General features: G+C 36.1%; 1 protein-coding gene across 1 annotated transcript in view; it reads left to right on the forward strand.

The window, feature by feature from the left end:
- LOC100870004 (protein Skeletor, isoforms B/C) overlaps positions 1-17251 on the forward strand; it is a 58776-nt gene that overhangs the window by 311 nt on the left and 41214 nt on the right. The window lies entirely within an intron of this gene.

Raw genomic sequence — 17251 nt, forward strand, 5'->3', positions numbered from 1 at the left:
GATTTGACATAACGTTATTCGAAAAGCTACTGATGTTTCCTACTCGTTCGATAGATTTCGATATTGCGGAGGGAAAAATTTGAATTTTGAATGCAGGGCCGTGTGCAGTGAAGCGAAGACACGTCCGTTGTCGGCACTGCAAGCCAAAATTCGATTAAAGTTCTCGCGCATGGGCTGAAGGAAATCTTGTTTTCTCAAATTTCCCGGAGTCTGTCAGGTGGCACCACGGCGTTCACCGGTCCGGGTACATCACATCGTACAATACGGAGCAGTGCAATCGCTTTTTTAGGTTATAAAAACACGAAAGCTTATAACGTATCCCCGAGTATAGAGTAAAATATTCGCGCGAAAAAAAGACAACGGTGGCTCTTTTTGTCGTGTTCCCCCGTGATATCTCGTGAGTGCTTTGAGCTGTGGCGGGCGGTGAGATGGCTGTCTGTCTTTCTCTCTTCTAGTATCTATTTCTATATCTCTATCTCTATTTCTTTCTCTTTATCTGGTGTTTTTATAGATGTTCGGCTGACTAGATGTTCTCGAATACTGTACTACGTACATATATCCCCCCCCTGCGATTGTACCTCGTGATACATATACAACGTGTATATATCGATGTACACAATGCTTTGATGCATTAAGGATCAGCACGATTATCAACTACATATGTAATCGAAACTAAATAATTTCAAGGAAATTTTACGTAACATGAAAAAGAAAAAAACATGAATGATGTTTAACACATTATTTAATGTTTAATGTTTTTCTTTATGTTTTTTTTCGATTCTCGATTCTCTGTATTAGTCTTCTTTCTAATAGTAACTTTAATGTTGATTATTATCGATCATAAATTCATAGATAAAAAATTATTCTTTTTTAAAGAATATAAAAGATGATTGATAATTTAAAAACTATTTTTGTAGAAATTATATCTAAATGCAGTTAACTAAAATTTTATATTATTTTGTTTAATTGTAACAATAACATAATTTGGAACAATAACGTATGTTTTGGACAATTCTGTAATTATAATCAATATACATTATTTCGAATCGATAATTGAATGTTTTTCAAAAAGAAATATGGATAAAAATGTATAATTAATAAATATGTCACTTTTTCTCCTTTCGTAAAATCTCGTTGAAATTATTTGATATGCGGAAATTATGCTATTACTGGCTATCGAGCTATCTTGTATATACATGTAACATGATTGCAATGTTTTTAATTTCTGGCTGTTCGGTGTTTTTTAGCGCTATTCCATAGCATATAGCTGTCTCACCTGCCTTGATCTGTACCTCTGCGTTTCGTTTTTGTTCTTTGCTTCCTCTGTGAAATGTTTCTCCACGGAAGTTTCTCGAACCACTAGAAACGATATTGTTTCTTTGATTTTTCTTTCATCAATTTTTCTTCGACGTTTCTCTAAAACGAATATATACTATTGTAATTGTAATGAAATGAAAATTTGCGAGATGATTGAAAGATTGAATAGAAAGTGAACTGTTCCACAGTATACGCGATGCAGATACGAGATCTTGGTGAATGGAGGCGATCGAACGCGATTGCCGATTAATTGCGCCGTTCCTCCCTTGTTCTCTAATTCGATAGCCTACTACTGATAATATGCAAACCACGGTGGCTCGTTTGATACACGGAGACATAAGGGAAACCGAGTATACGTTTCACAGTTAACAGGAGGCATGGTTAGAGGAGATGATGTTAGATAATTTTGGATCTCGTTAGTTCGGGGGATTTGGTTTATTGATTTCTTCTCGTCGTTTCCTTCTAAATGGTTTAACTTAACATCTCGAAATTAGACCAAGATCAAGTTGTTTCTGTCTAAATATTTGTTTAGAGACGAGCGTAATTTTAACGAAGATTTTAGAGAAGCGCAATATTATATCAGCGAATCTGGAAAATTCCGGTAACATCGCGTACCCGTAAGAGTTAATCGTTTATTGATTTTTCGCGATTTCGAATGTGCTGCCCTAGAATGTGTCATACTATTGCGCTATTTGTCGCGCTGGTTTAGAATGCTACTACCTTCTGGATATTTTCGTGTTCATATTTCAACACGATATATTGTAGACACGTAGACGTGTTTTTAAATCAATGATATTATTCTTGTTTTATAAAAAATAAAGAAAAAAAAAGAGGAAGAAGAATAAGAAAATGAACGAAAAGAGCTGTATACCGCGATTGAGAATAGAATGATTACTTCTATCAAATATACCAAACAGTTCTTGCGGTTCGGACACTTTCTTTTTTTTTTCAGGGGTGGGAATTACAGAGCGAAACGAATGAAATTAAGCCATATGGTTATATCGCAGGGGTGTGCTTGGCCCGATGCGCGGCGCAACTGGTTGATTTATCGGTGCTTTCGCGTAGCGAAAACTAGCAAGAAGGCCGAATTGGATTACGCTGCGTGCACAAATTGCTTTATTCAAATGCAATTTAAGGGTCGCGCGTCTTTCGCAGACTGCAAAGGAGAGTTTAAAGAGGCCATTGTGTTAGGAACTATTCTCACGTATATACTGTCATATTTATTGATTTTTTCCCCCTGTTACTTTCGTTTCTCTCGTTTTTCATTTTTATACAAAACTCTTTGGAAATTTATTTTTTTATAACACGATCGATTAAATTTTTTCTCTTTAATTTTTCTATCTATAAAATCAATCTCGAATTCAAAGATGATGAAATATGTGACGAATTTGTGGAAAATCGGGATGGGTTAATCGACTTTGATCGATGGTACGTCAAAGCGTTTGAGCTCCTTTCTCGTTTGACCTTTCTGTAACGTAGGTGGAAATTAACATTATCTTTGTTAGACCTATCGTTTTTTCTTCTTTCTTTCCTCCATTTTCGTGAGAAGAATACTCGACGTTGATTACATCGCAATACGTCAAAAAATGTCAGAAATATTGGACACGTGCAGATGAAGCTTTGCTTCCATCGAATAGAATTTTTTTGTCATTGAAATATCTAATGATGAAATTATCATTTTATTTAGATAAAAATTGAATGATTTCAAAAGCTATACATTTTAATTTTTTTAGTTTCTTTTACACATGTTTAAATGACAATGTTAAAGATTTATAAAGGTCAATTTTATTTTTTCAAATAAATTATTCAAATTATATGTATGCGTTGTTTAATACAATTGATCATTTCGATAGATATTTTTTATAAAAAGAATTAATCTATGCTGAAAAATTATTGTTTTGAGAAATATTTTAATTTGAATTTTATTAAAAAGTAAAATTGTAGTAAAATTTGTTATATGAAAAATAAATCACACGCAAACACATATTATATAATTCCATTTTGAAAAACAAAATTGATCTTCACAAGGTCTAAAAAAAATTTCCATAAAAAAACATCAGAATATTCATCTTTTGAAACCATTCAACTTCCATCCAAACATTTCTCACGCATATAAATTTGATCGAATATTTTCCATTTGTGTCGGAGAATATAGCACAGCTTATCAATTCGAGGAGGTGAATATATCGTCAAATTGCTTGGATTACAAGAGATTTATCCTCGTTTTTGGCCACGATATCTAAACGTTAAAGAAACACTTTAGGAAACCGTGAGATTCTACCGTAGAAGAATTGCAGTAGCTTTCTTTTCAAATCTGGCTCTTCTGACTCGCTCGAAGAGCAACACATCAATCATGATTTACTTAAACGACTAGGATATCAAAACCATTATATAATATTAAACCGTGATTTTATGCTTTTCTGTTTTCTGACTACCACGCAGTTTGATAATTGTAAATTGAATTTTTAAGAAGATAAAATTAATCAAAAATGTTTATTTATGAGAAAATTCATTTAAATCCTAATTTGAACGAATGAAAGTATGAAGTGTGTATATAGAATAATAAATATGCAACAATGGTTTTTTTCGACGGGAAATTTATTTAAATCAAATTAAATCGACTGTCAAATTTTCATTATTTTTTTTATTGAAATTATATCTTAGATTAAAATTTTACTCTAATTAGAAAGTTGTATATTAAAAAAAAAAAAAAAAAAAAATGAAAGAAACATTAACGATTTAATTCTTTTAAAATGATATTCCATTAATGAAAAAATTATCTCATGCATATAATTCATTGTATTTTATATATTTATAAAATTTAGAATTTTATATAACACAATACTTGTTGATTCTGATAATACAATTTGTTAGTTGAACTCACATATAAAGAATTAATTTGTATTAATAAATATAATATATTTTTCAAGAAAAATTGTAAGAGAAAATACTTAGATTTTTAAATTTCATAGATATAGAAATAATATCTCGAAATAAATTATACTTTTATATTATTTTAAATAATATTGCACAATTAATTGGGAATGTTAAATCAACCAAAATATCTTTACTTATGTTTCTGTATTCCCTGTAGGACAGATTCGTTTCACCATCGGATGGCAAAAGCTTCTTAAAGTCACTAAATGATAAGATTCTTACAATTGAACAGGAAACCGTAGACCCTGCGCTGGGTTTCAAATATTTTGCAACTTTTCCCTGAATTTCACTGCCAACTACTTAGTGGAAGGATAATATTATTTACTCGTACTATTGTGGAAAGTTTGCTCATTTGTTGCAGCAAGAATTATTCCACTAGCAATTTCACGATAGCATCCCTTTAAACTTATCATGAATTGTCCATCGCTAATAAAGCGAGCCATATAGCAAAGTTATGAGAAAAATTAAAATTGATCATTTTCTAATAGTGCAAAAAATTCTTTAATTTTCTAGATTTTAAGTAAAGAGGATAATTTTCTTAAAATTAATTTTTAAAATACCTCAAGGCTTTTAAGTTTCAATTTTCATCATTTATTCATCATTCGTTTCATATCTTTTTCTTTGGTCTTATACTTTATATTCATTACTATTTTAAATTGATATATATATATTTATAAAACGATGTCAGCAACGTAAATGAGTAAATTAAAAATTCTTTCAAGATGATAATGATTTTCTTTAATCTAAATTTAGTGAAATTATTTTATCACAGTTAGATTACTTGACAGATAAAAATCTTTAAAATCGAGAAAAAGTAATTTTAAAATTTTTTTTAAAATTATCATATCTCAACAATTGAGAGAAACCAACTTTCGTTCACCATTAAAAATCATGGGTAATAAAAAACAATTTTATCCTTATTATATTATAAATTTCATTCCATCGTACAATCCCATTTTAAACGTTGGTTGCGAATTAACCCTTAAATTCATTTTCGATCCGGGTTTATCTTCTTTTTTCATTTCTCATTCACGAAAAGAATAACGAAGAATATGGGCGCGCGTGTGTGTGTGTGTGTGTGTGTAGGGGCAGACTTTCGAGGATTAATTGTATCTGCGAGCTCTTCTTTATCTCGTTTCTAAAGCTTCCACGGCGGATTGGGAATATTATGTTACGTTCGTTCTCGTCGTGACGTAGCCGGGGATCTTTATCTCTTCTTCTGCCCCGGTTTTTCCGGTTTCGTCGCGTAAACGTCGTTTCCGGTTGCATCGTTCCGAACGTAGGATCGAATACCACTACGTTCAAATAGGAATTTAACTCGACTTGGCGCATTATTATTCATAGCACGTTACCCAGAGAAGTGGACGTAAGAAGAATAAACACGAATGTATCTCGAACGTATTTATTTCCGGCCAGTGAGGAAAGAGAAGAGGAGAGGAAAAAAAAAGAAAAGAAAAGAAAAGAAGAGCGACCATATTTACGATGAAAATTACGAGGGAATCGTGTTTCAGGATCGGTGGTCGTTATATCGGAGCCGCGACGAAAATCGTTAATCAAACTGTTCTCGAAATGGAACGACCGGGTCTAATAACTCGCTCGCAAGACAGAATAGGCTGCGCGTTGAATGGAAGTAAGGCGTCGTATTACGACAATGTTCCGAAAGAGAAATCTTCCTTATAATGTTGGATTGTTATGCGAGGAAAGCTCGAGATGTATAATGCCATTGTATCGTCAGGATAATAGGGCTATTAAATTTGCTATGTGAATATCGTCGAACGATAAAAATATCCACGATCGCTTATTAAAGTTCTCCCCTCACCGCCCCCGTCTACATTGTATATATATATATATATATATTTCCTTGGTATCAATCGTCGTCGAAATCTTCGACCACGGCCAAAGAAGAAGAAAAAGAGAGAGAGAAAAAAGAAGAATATTCGACCAAGGCTTTTTTTTAGTACCTACAAAAGGGCAAGGAGACAAAGTTGCTCCTTCGAAAGTCGATCGTTGGTGTTGTTCTCGTTACTAGTCGGTGTTTGAAGGAGCGAAAGAGCGTATCGGGGACCATTGGCGATATGCCGGAACTAATTTGATAGCGTTTTGGGTCAGCCAGGGTCGCGCGAGAAAGGAAAGAGCCCCTGAAGGTTGCGTCCTACTTCCCAACGTCGTGGTGGGAGTGCAACAGAAAGCAACGGGTAGGATAAGGACTGGGTGGATCTAGGGGTGGGAGAGGGAAAAAACTCTACCGCGAGAGAAAACCGAATCAATAAACCTACGATCTCGCCTCCAGCCTCCTGCCTCCTGCCTTGCACCTACTTATGTAACTAGGCGAGCAGTTACGACCCTTCGAACTGCATGCTTGCATTTAACGGGCGACCGAATCACCTCCCCGTTCGGATAATTAATTAGCCGATCTTTTCGCTTTGATACCGAACGATCCTCAACATTTCTTCTTTTGTCTTTTAGACAATATATTTTTCTACCGTGTGTTGTTTATTACTTTTTTTTCTAAAAAAGGAAAAAATTAATTTCTTAAGCCGGTTAAAATTTTAGACACGGTTAGAAACGCGTGTTGGAAATCGCATCAATTTTTAAGATCAAAGGAAGTGGATAAAGTTATGAAGATACTTTATCAGTGATCAACTTTATGTTTCCTTCCCTGAGGGGGGGGGGGGGGAATGTATAGTCGGACATGGGTGCGTTCAGCCTCGAGCTATATATAATCTGATTGTGTGGCGCTTACTATCTCGTTTATTCGACGAATGACAATTAGAGAGATATATTTTAGGGTGGGGAGGGGAGATTAGATTTAATTAAATCCTCGGCGGCAAGATGACAATTGGCAAGGACGAAATTCGATGGAACGAAAATTCGATCATCAACCGCCACGACACCTCTGCTTCATTTTCCACCCGGACAGTTGGTGTGATTCTCCGGCGGAGAGACACCGTGGCAATTGTTACTCCTCTTTGTTTTCCGAGACATTGTTCTCTCATTACGACAGGATGTTACGAGGTTTCGATTTCCGCAGTACATTTAAATCCTTCTACCTCTCCCAATAGCTTGTTAGCCTTAGTTCTCACCCCGAGTAATTATCCGACCGTGTCGTTTCTAATTATTTTCTAATGATAAGACTAAATCCACTGCGATGGAGGATAATTAACGGTTATGAACAATATGGCATCAGAATCTTCTTCTTCTTCTTCTTCTAGAACGAAGAGGGGAAAGAATATTGACTATATATATATATATATTTATTTTTCATTTTTAAAATAACTGGTTCGTTCGTGGACGAGGCAGGATCGCGTGGACTTGCAAAATTGTCCGGACACCTTAATGGGGAGAAGAATACGTTCATTTATGATAAAATGAGAGAAAAAGAAAAGGGAACGGAGTACAAGGCCGTGGCACAATGCTGTCTGCCTTGAATTTTGATTGGAACGTCCATTGTCTTCCACCTCTTAATTATCTTTTTAATGCCTGACACCCCTCCACCCATTCGTGCTCGCATATCTTGTTCACGGGGCTCTACTTATGTACGAATTATACTCGCGTTTGCCGGTACTCTTATTAAAAACTCGCAATTAAGAGTAATGAAATTGTCAGGGAGCATTTTCGAGAAATCGTTCGAAAATATTCTGATAACTAAAAAAAAAAAAAAAAAGGCATTGAGTTGATCGTCTCAATTTTAAAATTGAAATCGGTATATATAAAAAACGAGTATCGAAAAATAATTATTTCCTTTTTTTCAATGTTTTTTTTTTTTTATTTCGAGCGTAATTTACACGATCGATGGGAGCCGCGAAAGATTCAAGAGAGGCGTCCACTCTCGTTTTCGACGAGATAAAATATTTGACCGGCTACATTGTCTACATCAGTCTGTTACACAAATATATTGGCCACGTGCAACTTCAAACGTTTGTTTGCGAACGGAAGATATTAAACTTCTAACGTAATGCGCGCCCCCTTGAGCGCGCGTGTTGTTCAGCTTCAGGAGAACTCGGGAGGAGGAATGCGGGAATTGAGTTTCGACTCTTTTTATGCACAAAGAACTTTTTCGAGAACTTCATTCCCAAGTGTTTCGTTACTTATTTATTCGGATAATATAAATCAGCTTTAACGAATCTTCAGCTTTCGCCCCAATTTTCATCCGTCCACTCTTCCAGAGAATAGCAACTCTCAGTCTATGTACATAACATAAAGATTTCGCTTCGTTTCCTCCATCCAGTGAAAAAAGAAAAAAAGAAGAAGCGAAATATCATTTTCGAAAATCGCGCGGCGAGATACGTATATGTATATACATACATATATATATCTAATACATATTTATCGTCGACCAGATTGAAGAGAGCGCGAAAAAAAACGAAGGCAGAGCTAAATAAGACAAAGGGTTCGAAAAGGGATGGTAGAGTGGGGTGGCGAGGGTGGTCGTGCGTGTGTGCGACAGTGAGCGAGAGAGGGCTTTTCAAGGAAGCGACGTGTGTGCGGGAAACGCGAGAGCTCGTGTGCCGGCTGCCTACGGACAAAAGCGTGGCTCGAGCTTTTTTTAATTGTGTCCCTCCTACACCTGCTCCCTGTCCTCCTCCATTCAACTCCTCTCCCACTGACACCTTCCACGTGGCCCCATTATTTCTCTTTTTTTATTTTTTTTTATTTTTTTATTTTTTTATTTTTTTTTTCGTCCTCTCTGAATCTGTTTTATCGGAATAAAAATAAAATAAAGTCGCTCGACTTATCCCAAGGACGTGAGCGTATCGTCGTTCGCGAATCTCGATCGAAAGAAAAAGAAAAAGAAGAAATGCAAGTTCGAGGGATAGAGAGAGTGAAGGATGAGATAGAATTTTATTTTCCATGGGCGTTTTTATTTATGCCTATACCTCGAAACCGGAATTCGAAATGATACAGCCGTGATAGAGGCGATGGTAGTGGGGTGGAAAGCCCGCGGTGTGGATATTCGGGACGTTTCGCGTCTGTCGTTCGATTTTCATCCCCTATCGTTCCGTTATCGCGGCCACATTGACTCTTCGAGACAATGACTCTATTTCTTTTTACGAACTATTTCTTTTGCTATTACCTCGAATACGATTCGTTAATTTTCATACAGTTGTAAAATCATATATTTATTTTTTTAACCAATTCAAAAAATTTTACGAGTCCTTTGCAATTGTTGTCCATATTGAAATGTTAAAAATGGTTTGTTATAAATGATCCACGTTTTAAAGAATTATTGTATTATATATTTTTGATAGATGGGAAGTTATGTTATTTATCATTGCTAATTTAGATTAAGAGTAATATCATATATGATTTTGTCTATCTCAAAATCGGAAAAAAATGGAGTTTTATTTTTATTTTAACGTATTAAAATAGAATTTTTTAGTTCTATTTCTTTTCTCTATATATTTACAGTCATAAATTATTATTATTTTATAAATCATTTATCTTGGAAAATCTGATTTTAAATGAAAACTTCTGTATATAATAGATTAGAACAATTTATTTTTTGACAAAAAATCTCTTTAAGTGAAAGCAATCCTCAAATTTTTATTATATTTTTTTTATGTTTTACTATGCAATTAATTATAAAGTATTCTAAAAAAAATAATACCGAAACATAATAAAATTAATTTCAGTCATTTTTCTCTAATAAAAAAAATTTGTATAATCTATTATGATTAACAATATTTCATACAAAACAAAATTATTATTATATTAGTTTTGATAATATAACTTATATATAGTTCTGAATTATCTAAATTTATTCATAACATTTATTTCAAAAATATAGGGAACATTTTTTTTTAAAATAGTTGTATTTATATCCATATTTAAATCAATATAATACCAGCGATTAAAAGCACAAATTGTCTTATCATATATCTAAAATACAGCTGTTTAATCTACATTAATTCCAAGTTCAGAGAAAACTAAAAATATTTTTTAAATTTTTATAAAAAAAATTTGTCATAAATAATGATTTACGAGTTGTTTGAAATTGTTTATTTTACCTTGATCAAAAACTGATTAAACTTCTTGTCAATCTGGTATTAATATCCGAATAATTTTATTTAAAACGTACTATTTTTTAATTTTCTATTCGAAGATTATTTTATACATTTAAAGATTGTTAATTTTGAGCTAACGTTGTTGCGCAAGAAGACCAACTTCCTAAAGGATAGACTTGTTTGTCTTAACCAGGAAAACATTCCAGCTTTGCCTGAACTCGCGTATCCTTGAAAGGAATCACGCGACAGGAACGAAGTTAATTTAAAATTCAGCATCGTCCTTTCTTATATCGCACGAACGAGCTTACCTTTCTATTCGAGGCGAAGCAAGATACACACACACACACACACACACACACACGCGCGCGCGTTTAAAACGAGAAAAAAGGACGAAAGATAGGGAAGTAGTCGCGTTATTATTTTCTTTCTATGCGAAAGTGATACAGTCACTGACGAGAAGATGACTCGATTTTCTTCCGAAACTTTGAACGACGAGAGAATTTCTGTAGAAAAATTGTGATTCAATTAGGAAGAAGTTGATGCAAAACAAAAATTGCGAATTTAAAAATTAGAAAATTGAAAGCTTGGATATCTACGTTAATTCGTAAAGGGGCACGAGTTTTCTTTCAGCATTTGTATCAACTTGGAACTTATTTGATTCTACAGAACGAAAATTGGAAAATTGATTAACGACTGTAAGCATCTTTTCTTTGAAGCATTGATATTCTCTAACTCCGAGACTAACAAATAGCACTCGCAATTTGTTCCGCCAAAATTCGAAAATAGCATTCTGGAAACCCTTTGCAACGCCCTGAATTCAAATAGTCAAAGTGCAAAAGCTCGAAAAGGACAGCACGAAGCTGGAGGAAACTCGGACATCGAGGTCTTTCCCTCTAAAACTGCGAATTCGAGTAGGCAGATCCCCGAGAGGAGAAAAAGTGCTTTGAAAGCACTGTAGCATAAATCGGATGGACAAGCTGTTGAAACGTGGATGTGGCGGTAATAGATTGTACAACCAGCCGATTTTGCATGAAAAAATAAAGCACGAGCACGGTATAAAAATTTCACGCGCGAGCCACCATTTTCGAGAAAATCGACTTTGAAAGTGTTCTCCTCTCGTCTCGATGTAACAACGAAATTAATCTGGCAATAGCCAGTGTAAGGATTTATAAAATTTAATTTTTAAATCCGTAAATCTAACATGAAACAGAATTTGCTGTAAAGATAAGTTTACGATTATATCTCTTAACTTGAAGATTGGAATTTGAATTTGAATTTTGATTTGTAAATACGTGTTAATAATTACTAGACTCACATCATGATTTTTCTCTTTTATTCGTAACGAAAAGTAAGAAAGGAAGCAGAAAACCTTTCAATCTTTTAATCAACATGATTGATATTTATATCTCATATATTTTGGAAAATTATTTTCAAATTTAATTTTATTGCAAATTCTATAAAATATAAATATTTTTATTGTTTATTAAATTATTTACAGTATATTATGTACAGTCGATAAAATAGGATAATAAATGTATTACGTATCTATAATCAATGACTGTAACGTTGCTCTATATATATAAGACGAATTTCACGTCATATCACTTACAATTGAAAAAAATATACAATATTTGCATTGTTTCATTTTTTTATAAATTATATTTATAAAAAATTTATTATAAAACAGTACTGAAACATTATCCCAACCATTACATGAATAAAAATATTTATACATTTGTTAATTTTATTTTACGTTATAATAATTATCAAAAAATTATAAAAATTACTCAGTCATTTATACAAGAAATACAATATCGTATTGAAAGGATTAAATTTATAAGATAGATAATTTAAAGCATTAATTTCATTAGAATTAAAATTCTATAGTTTTTTCATGGATTACAATAAAATGAATTTTTCTTTCTAAAAAAAAATTATATATTTTTAATAATCAATTTAAATACACTTGATATTTCACATCTATTATGACAAATCGGAGATAAAATAATAATTCTGGACAAATCACTCGTATACATATATAAGTATAAAGGGGTTTACACCATCTCGAAATCTTTTCTCGTGACGAATCTATCCGAGTGTATCGTCTATTTCGAAACACCCTGCATACGAGGCGCATAAAGAGGAAGCGGTTCATTTCTCATTGAAATAATAGTCATATTTCCACTTGCCAATTGGTTCGGTGCACAGAGCTGACTAAGATCTACAATCGAATCGAGCTCGGTCCCGCTAAGAAGCGGGAAATCGTGCAGCGCGTTTTCTGTGAGTCGAATTGGAAATAATGCGAGAAATGAAACTCTGGAGGGACCACCGGGTTTTATCGTCGATCTTAACATTCCCGTCCCGCTGACAAATTTCTTTCCCTCCCCATTTCGATGTACGAAACCGTGTACATATTTCGGCTATTCCCTCCAACATTTCTCCTCCCTCCCTCTCTCTCTTCCACTCTCGTTCCACGCTCGTACACTTGGCGGCGCGGCGTCTGTTTCAATTTTATTTAAATTCTTTTGACGCGTCTATCCACGTTAAGGTAACGTTCAATCGAGAACCGTTGGATTAATCCAACGATTGAAATCGGGATCTCCTTTCAGGGGTATATATATGTATATGTGCATAGAGAAAATTAAATTAAATCGTTCGATTCCTTGTCAATCAGAATGGATCCACTCGGAGGATATTTGACGCTCGCCGTGAAAATACGCATCGTCGAGTCCTTCTAGAAATTATGTTACGCGCTTATTACCTGTCATTGCTCAATAACGATATTTAATTAAATCGGGCCTGGTTGATTGAAAGCAGACAGGACGTGCTCGATTTTAACGAACCTGTCAACGTCATCATTCCCCCTGAAACGGCCACTCGATATTCGTTTCTATCCGACGGAATGGAATGCTCGATCGTGTTATTGTTTCGCCCCTGTCTTTTTCCAAAATAGGGAAATGTGCTCGTTTCTACATCCGGTTACACAATAATCGATCATTATTCCGATCGAGGAACATCTTCCAACCAATGGAAACCATTCGATCGATATTTAAACGCGCAAATTCAAATTCAAATTCGTTGTAAAATCAAGTGAAAAGGGAATAGGATATTTTTTTTTTTGAAAAGTTACCTGTTATTATCCAATTTGCAACATTGTAAACAGTAAGAGCGAATGATAATAATATATTTGCGTTTTAATTGCACGATTTCATGTGATTCTGGATTTCAATGTCATGTTGCTAATTTAAAATATCGAAGAAGATAATTTGGAATGTGAAATAGATTAGTAAATGACGAAGAGTCACTGATTAAGAGTCAATTTACAAATAAAATGATTAATCGTAGATATTCGATGAAAATTTTGAAAAACAAACATATATTTGTTTCAATTTTGTAAAAAAAATAATTTTAACTTTGCATTATTTTTTAATCTTATCTTAAAGTATAATAGTTTATTACTCTCTCTACAATTTGATGCAAAATTTTATTCGTTCCCAATTGCAATAATTTTTTATTATGTTATTTCTTCTACATTTTCGTACAACAACAACAACAAAAAATAAAGAAACAAAATTAACGTTCGACTTGCTACTCCAATTATCGCAATCGATTATCCACGAAATTAAGTTCCACGCACCGTGTTCCACTTGCATTGATTAATCAGTGAATAAGGATTCTAATTGATTTCTCGGGATATAGTATAAAAAAAAAAATAGTTGCACGGAAACGGATCGTGAATAGGGATCGTAACTGATTCCTCAGGATAAAAAAAAAAAAAAGAAAAAAGTTGCGCGGAAACGATCGTGAAGCCGCGTTAAAAGCAACGATTTCATCGACCGCGAGAGCTACGCGTCCCGGACACACTTAAACCTCGCGTGAACGACCGGGGAAAGCCGGCTTCGATGTACCGTGTAGCCATACAAAATGTATCGTCGAAGAACATTGGAACGACAACAATGGAATGACGAAGCTATCGATCCACTTATTATATGATCCTAAATGACTGTAATTAAATGTTAAACCGAGCCTAACCAAAAAACCGGTTGATTTAAACAGTTTCGTTCTCAGTTTGTTCGATCTTCCTCTTGATACTTGACCAAGCGTTTGATCGGTCTTTGACTGCTATCGAAGCGGATACTTTCTTTCCTTTTTCTCAGATTCAACAGAGGAATTTAGAAGGGAAGAATTTTATCGAAAACGAAAATCGCAGACGAGCATGTTATGAATCACGATTAAACGATGCCCGTCATCGTGCATGAATATTCCGTGTATACGCGTAACGATCAACACGCTTATATTTTCTGAATGTTACATAGACACGCCCATCTCGCGTTTGCTACTTTAACTTCACATTGATTATTTTTTTTCCCCCCCCCCCCCCGTTTCTTCTCTTTATCCTATTCTTATTTTCATCGTCCCTCCATCCCTTCCCCTCTCATCTCTTTTTTTTTACGCCTATTATTATGCATCTTGTATTTTAATCCTCCTATTATATTTCTTTCACTACACTCTCTTAGAATAATCTCAATTATTCCCCTCCCCCCCCCTCCCTTCGTTTCAACTTTCTCGTCTTTTTTCCTTCCCTCTCGCCACAACCACTACTACTACTTCATCGTTTGAACGAGCGCGGAAAGAAACAGATAAAACCATTGAGCTGATTTCGAATTCTTTGCCGCGACAACGAAATCGTATTACATTCATTAAACGGCTGCGAGCCGTGCTAAGAGCGCAAAAACAGCCGGGTGGGATGCGTATCGAGAGAGGAGGAGGGTCGTCACGAGTCGATTCTAACAGACCAGTGGAAGTAGACGAACCTTCTAACCGCGGTTTGTTGCAAGAAGCCCGTGGTAGTTGCAATTGCAAACGGCGCCATTCCCCCTCTGCCTGCGGCTCCTATTTCCAAATTTCCACTTCTACACCGCCAGCGATAGCGTCCAACTTTTCTGAAACTTTCGTATCACGAACACGTTTGATACGACGCGTAATATCTCTGATTCACGAAGCATATCTTCACGGAGGCGTGCCCTACACGTAGGAGGAACGAACCTTTAACCTATCGCGTATACGTAGGTGTCTCGAGTGCTCTATTCGCGTACAATATTATTATTTCCCTTTATTTATAGCATGGAAATTGAGTCAATTAGAGTAATCCGCTCGTTGCGTATCCCGAGTGAATATCGATGACCAACCGTAGGAGTAGGCAACAATCTACCTAAAGTTCGTCTCTTCTCGTACGAATGAACCGAAACACGACCACCCAAAGTGTCGTTTACTCGGTTGCTCTCTACTACCGATACTACAAACTCTCCCCACCCTTTCGCTCGTCACAACTATCACACCTCCTTATTCCTCCACGTACGAAGAAGATCGTAACCGCGATAACAATCGACAGAGTGTTCTCGAATGTATCGATAAGTCGACGCGAGGGTATTGGTCCCATCACTAGCGGCGCTCGTGTCAGGCTAGAGCTCTTATCCTGGGGTGGGGATTGGGCGCAGAACCGGCGTCTGTAATGGTGACTACGTTGGCTGGCACGCTAACGTAGGGGTTAGGGGGGGTGGGGAGGAGGAGGAGGTGGACGAGGGGGTGCACCGCAAGCTCGAAAGTTGGGAAAAAGCCAAGGAAGGGGTTGTGCTTGGAGCGGAGATCCGTTCGAGGGCGCAAGCTCGAGGTCGTCCCTGTATCCTCCCACTCTGGGACGCGATAGGTGGAGCTTCCCTGGCCGCCAATACATGTCCCGGACCCGCGTACGCTACGTGCGTAACCCCAGTCAGTCCTTCCACGTCCGAAAACGCGCGCTCTACGCACCCGATGCGAGTGAGCCTGGCGCGGGCTCTCCCTGCTCTCTCTGCCGCGCCGCGCTGCGCCCAGCGTAGCTGAACAGGTTAAGCCCTTTCCCCCGCGACGTGCTCCACGAATTCCATTGAATTATGGCCAATCGCTCTTTGCCCCAGCACGATCGCCTCGTCGGAAAACAGAGAGATTCCGGTCAAGTTTGCGTCTCTCGGTTTACAATAATTTCGTCAGGTTATCCGCGAGCGTATGCACGCAAGGTGGCGTTACTTCCTCTGCGCTAATTTTGGACGTGCATGCCACGCTGCCTCGTATCGCGATCGGTTCCTTTTTTGACGAATGGATAGGATTACTACGATTTCGAGAAGCTGTTTGGGATAATCGGTGGAGCAATCAGCGAGAGTGTATTTTGGAAGATAAATCGGGAACCGGCCAGTGAAAATCTTCGATCTCGAATCGAAGATGTGAAAACGGCAGAAAGTCGATTTTCGTTCGTTCTCGGAAAGAGATGTGTGTGCGTGTATATGTAACGAAAATACGCAACGTGTGCGATGTATACGTCACGTAGATGCGTTAATAAATGATACCGTGACATCGGTGAGAAATAATTCGCCGTGGTGAAAGCGTGGAAAATATACGTGCAATGTCAATACACATTTGCATCATTACATTTTTATTACCAAGTACACAACATTCTCTTCGAAATATTTTTAACCATTTTATTTATCGTGAAACGGTTATGATCGGTAACAGCTGTATGCAAATTGTATAAATACTGTGCTCTCGGTGGATCGTGTGTTTCTAAATCTAATCTACGATTAGATTTTCACTTTCCATTCGCTTCGTTATTGCGCAAAGGGATGCAATTATCGAAAAATTATCATTGCTGCAATGCTGCGATCGGGCATGCATCGTGCACGAGTCTACATTCCAATACGTGCGAAGCTTTCTTCCTGTCCATCCTTGGTATTCCTTAGACAATCGAACGAAGCAATTAAGGATGCATCGTGTGAATGAACTCTGACATGACCACACCGATGGCATTTTAATTTCGCTCGTCGCGCAATCGTTTTTATTTTCTCTTAGCTTTGATTTTTATACGCCGCGAAAATCCAACGAAATCTTCCTAATCGATGAATTTCCCACATTTCTTATTCGTTGCATGGATCGTTTAAAGTCATAATTCGACGAATTCTGTG

The sequence above is a fragment of the Apis florea genome, unplaced genomic scaffold (assembly GCF_048593485.1).
Source record: "Apis florea isolate Af1SG1 unplaced genomic scaffold, ASM4859348v1 contig_3803_pilon, whole genome shotgun sequence".
NCBI lineage: Eukaryota > Metazoa > Arthropoda > Insecta > Hymenoptera > Apidae > Apis > Apis florea.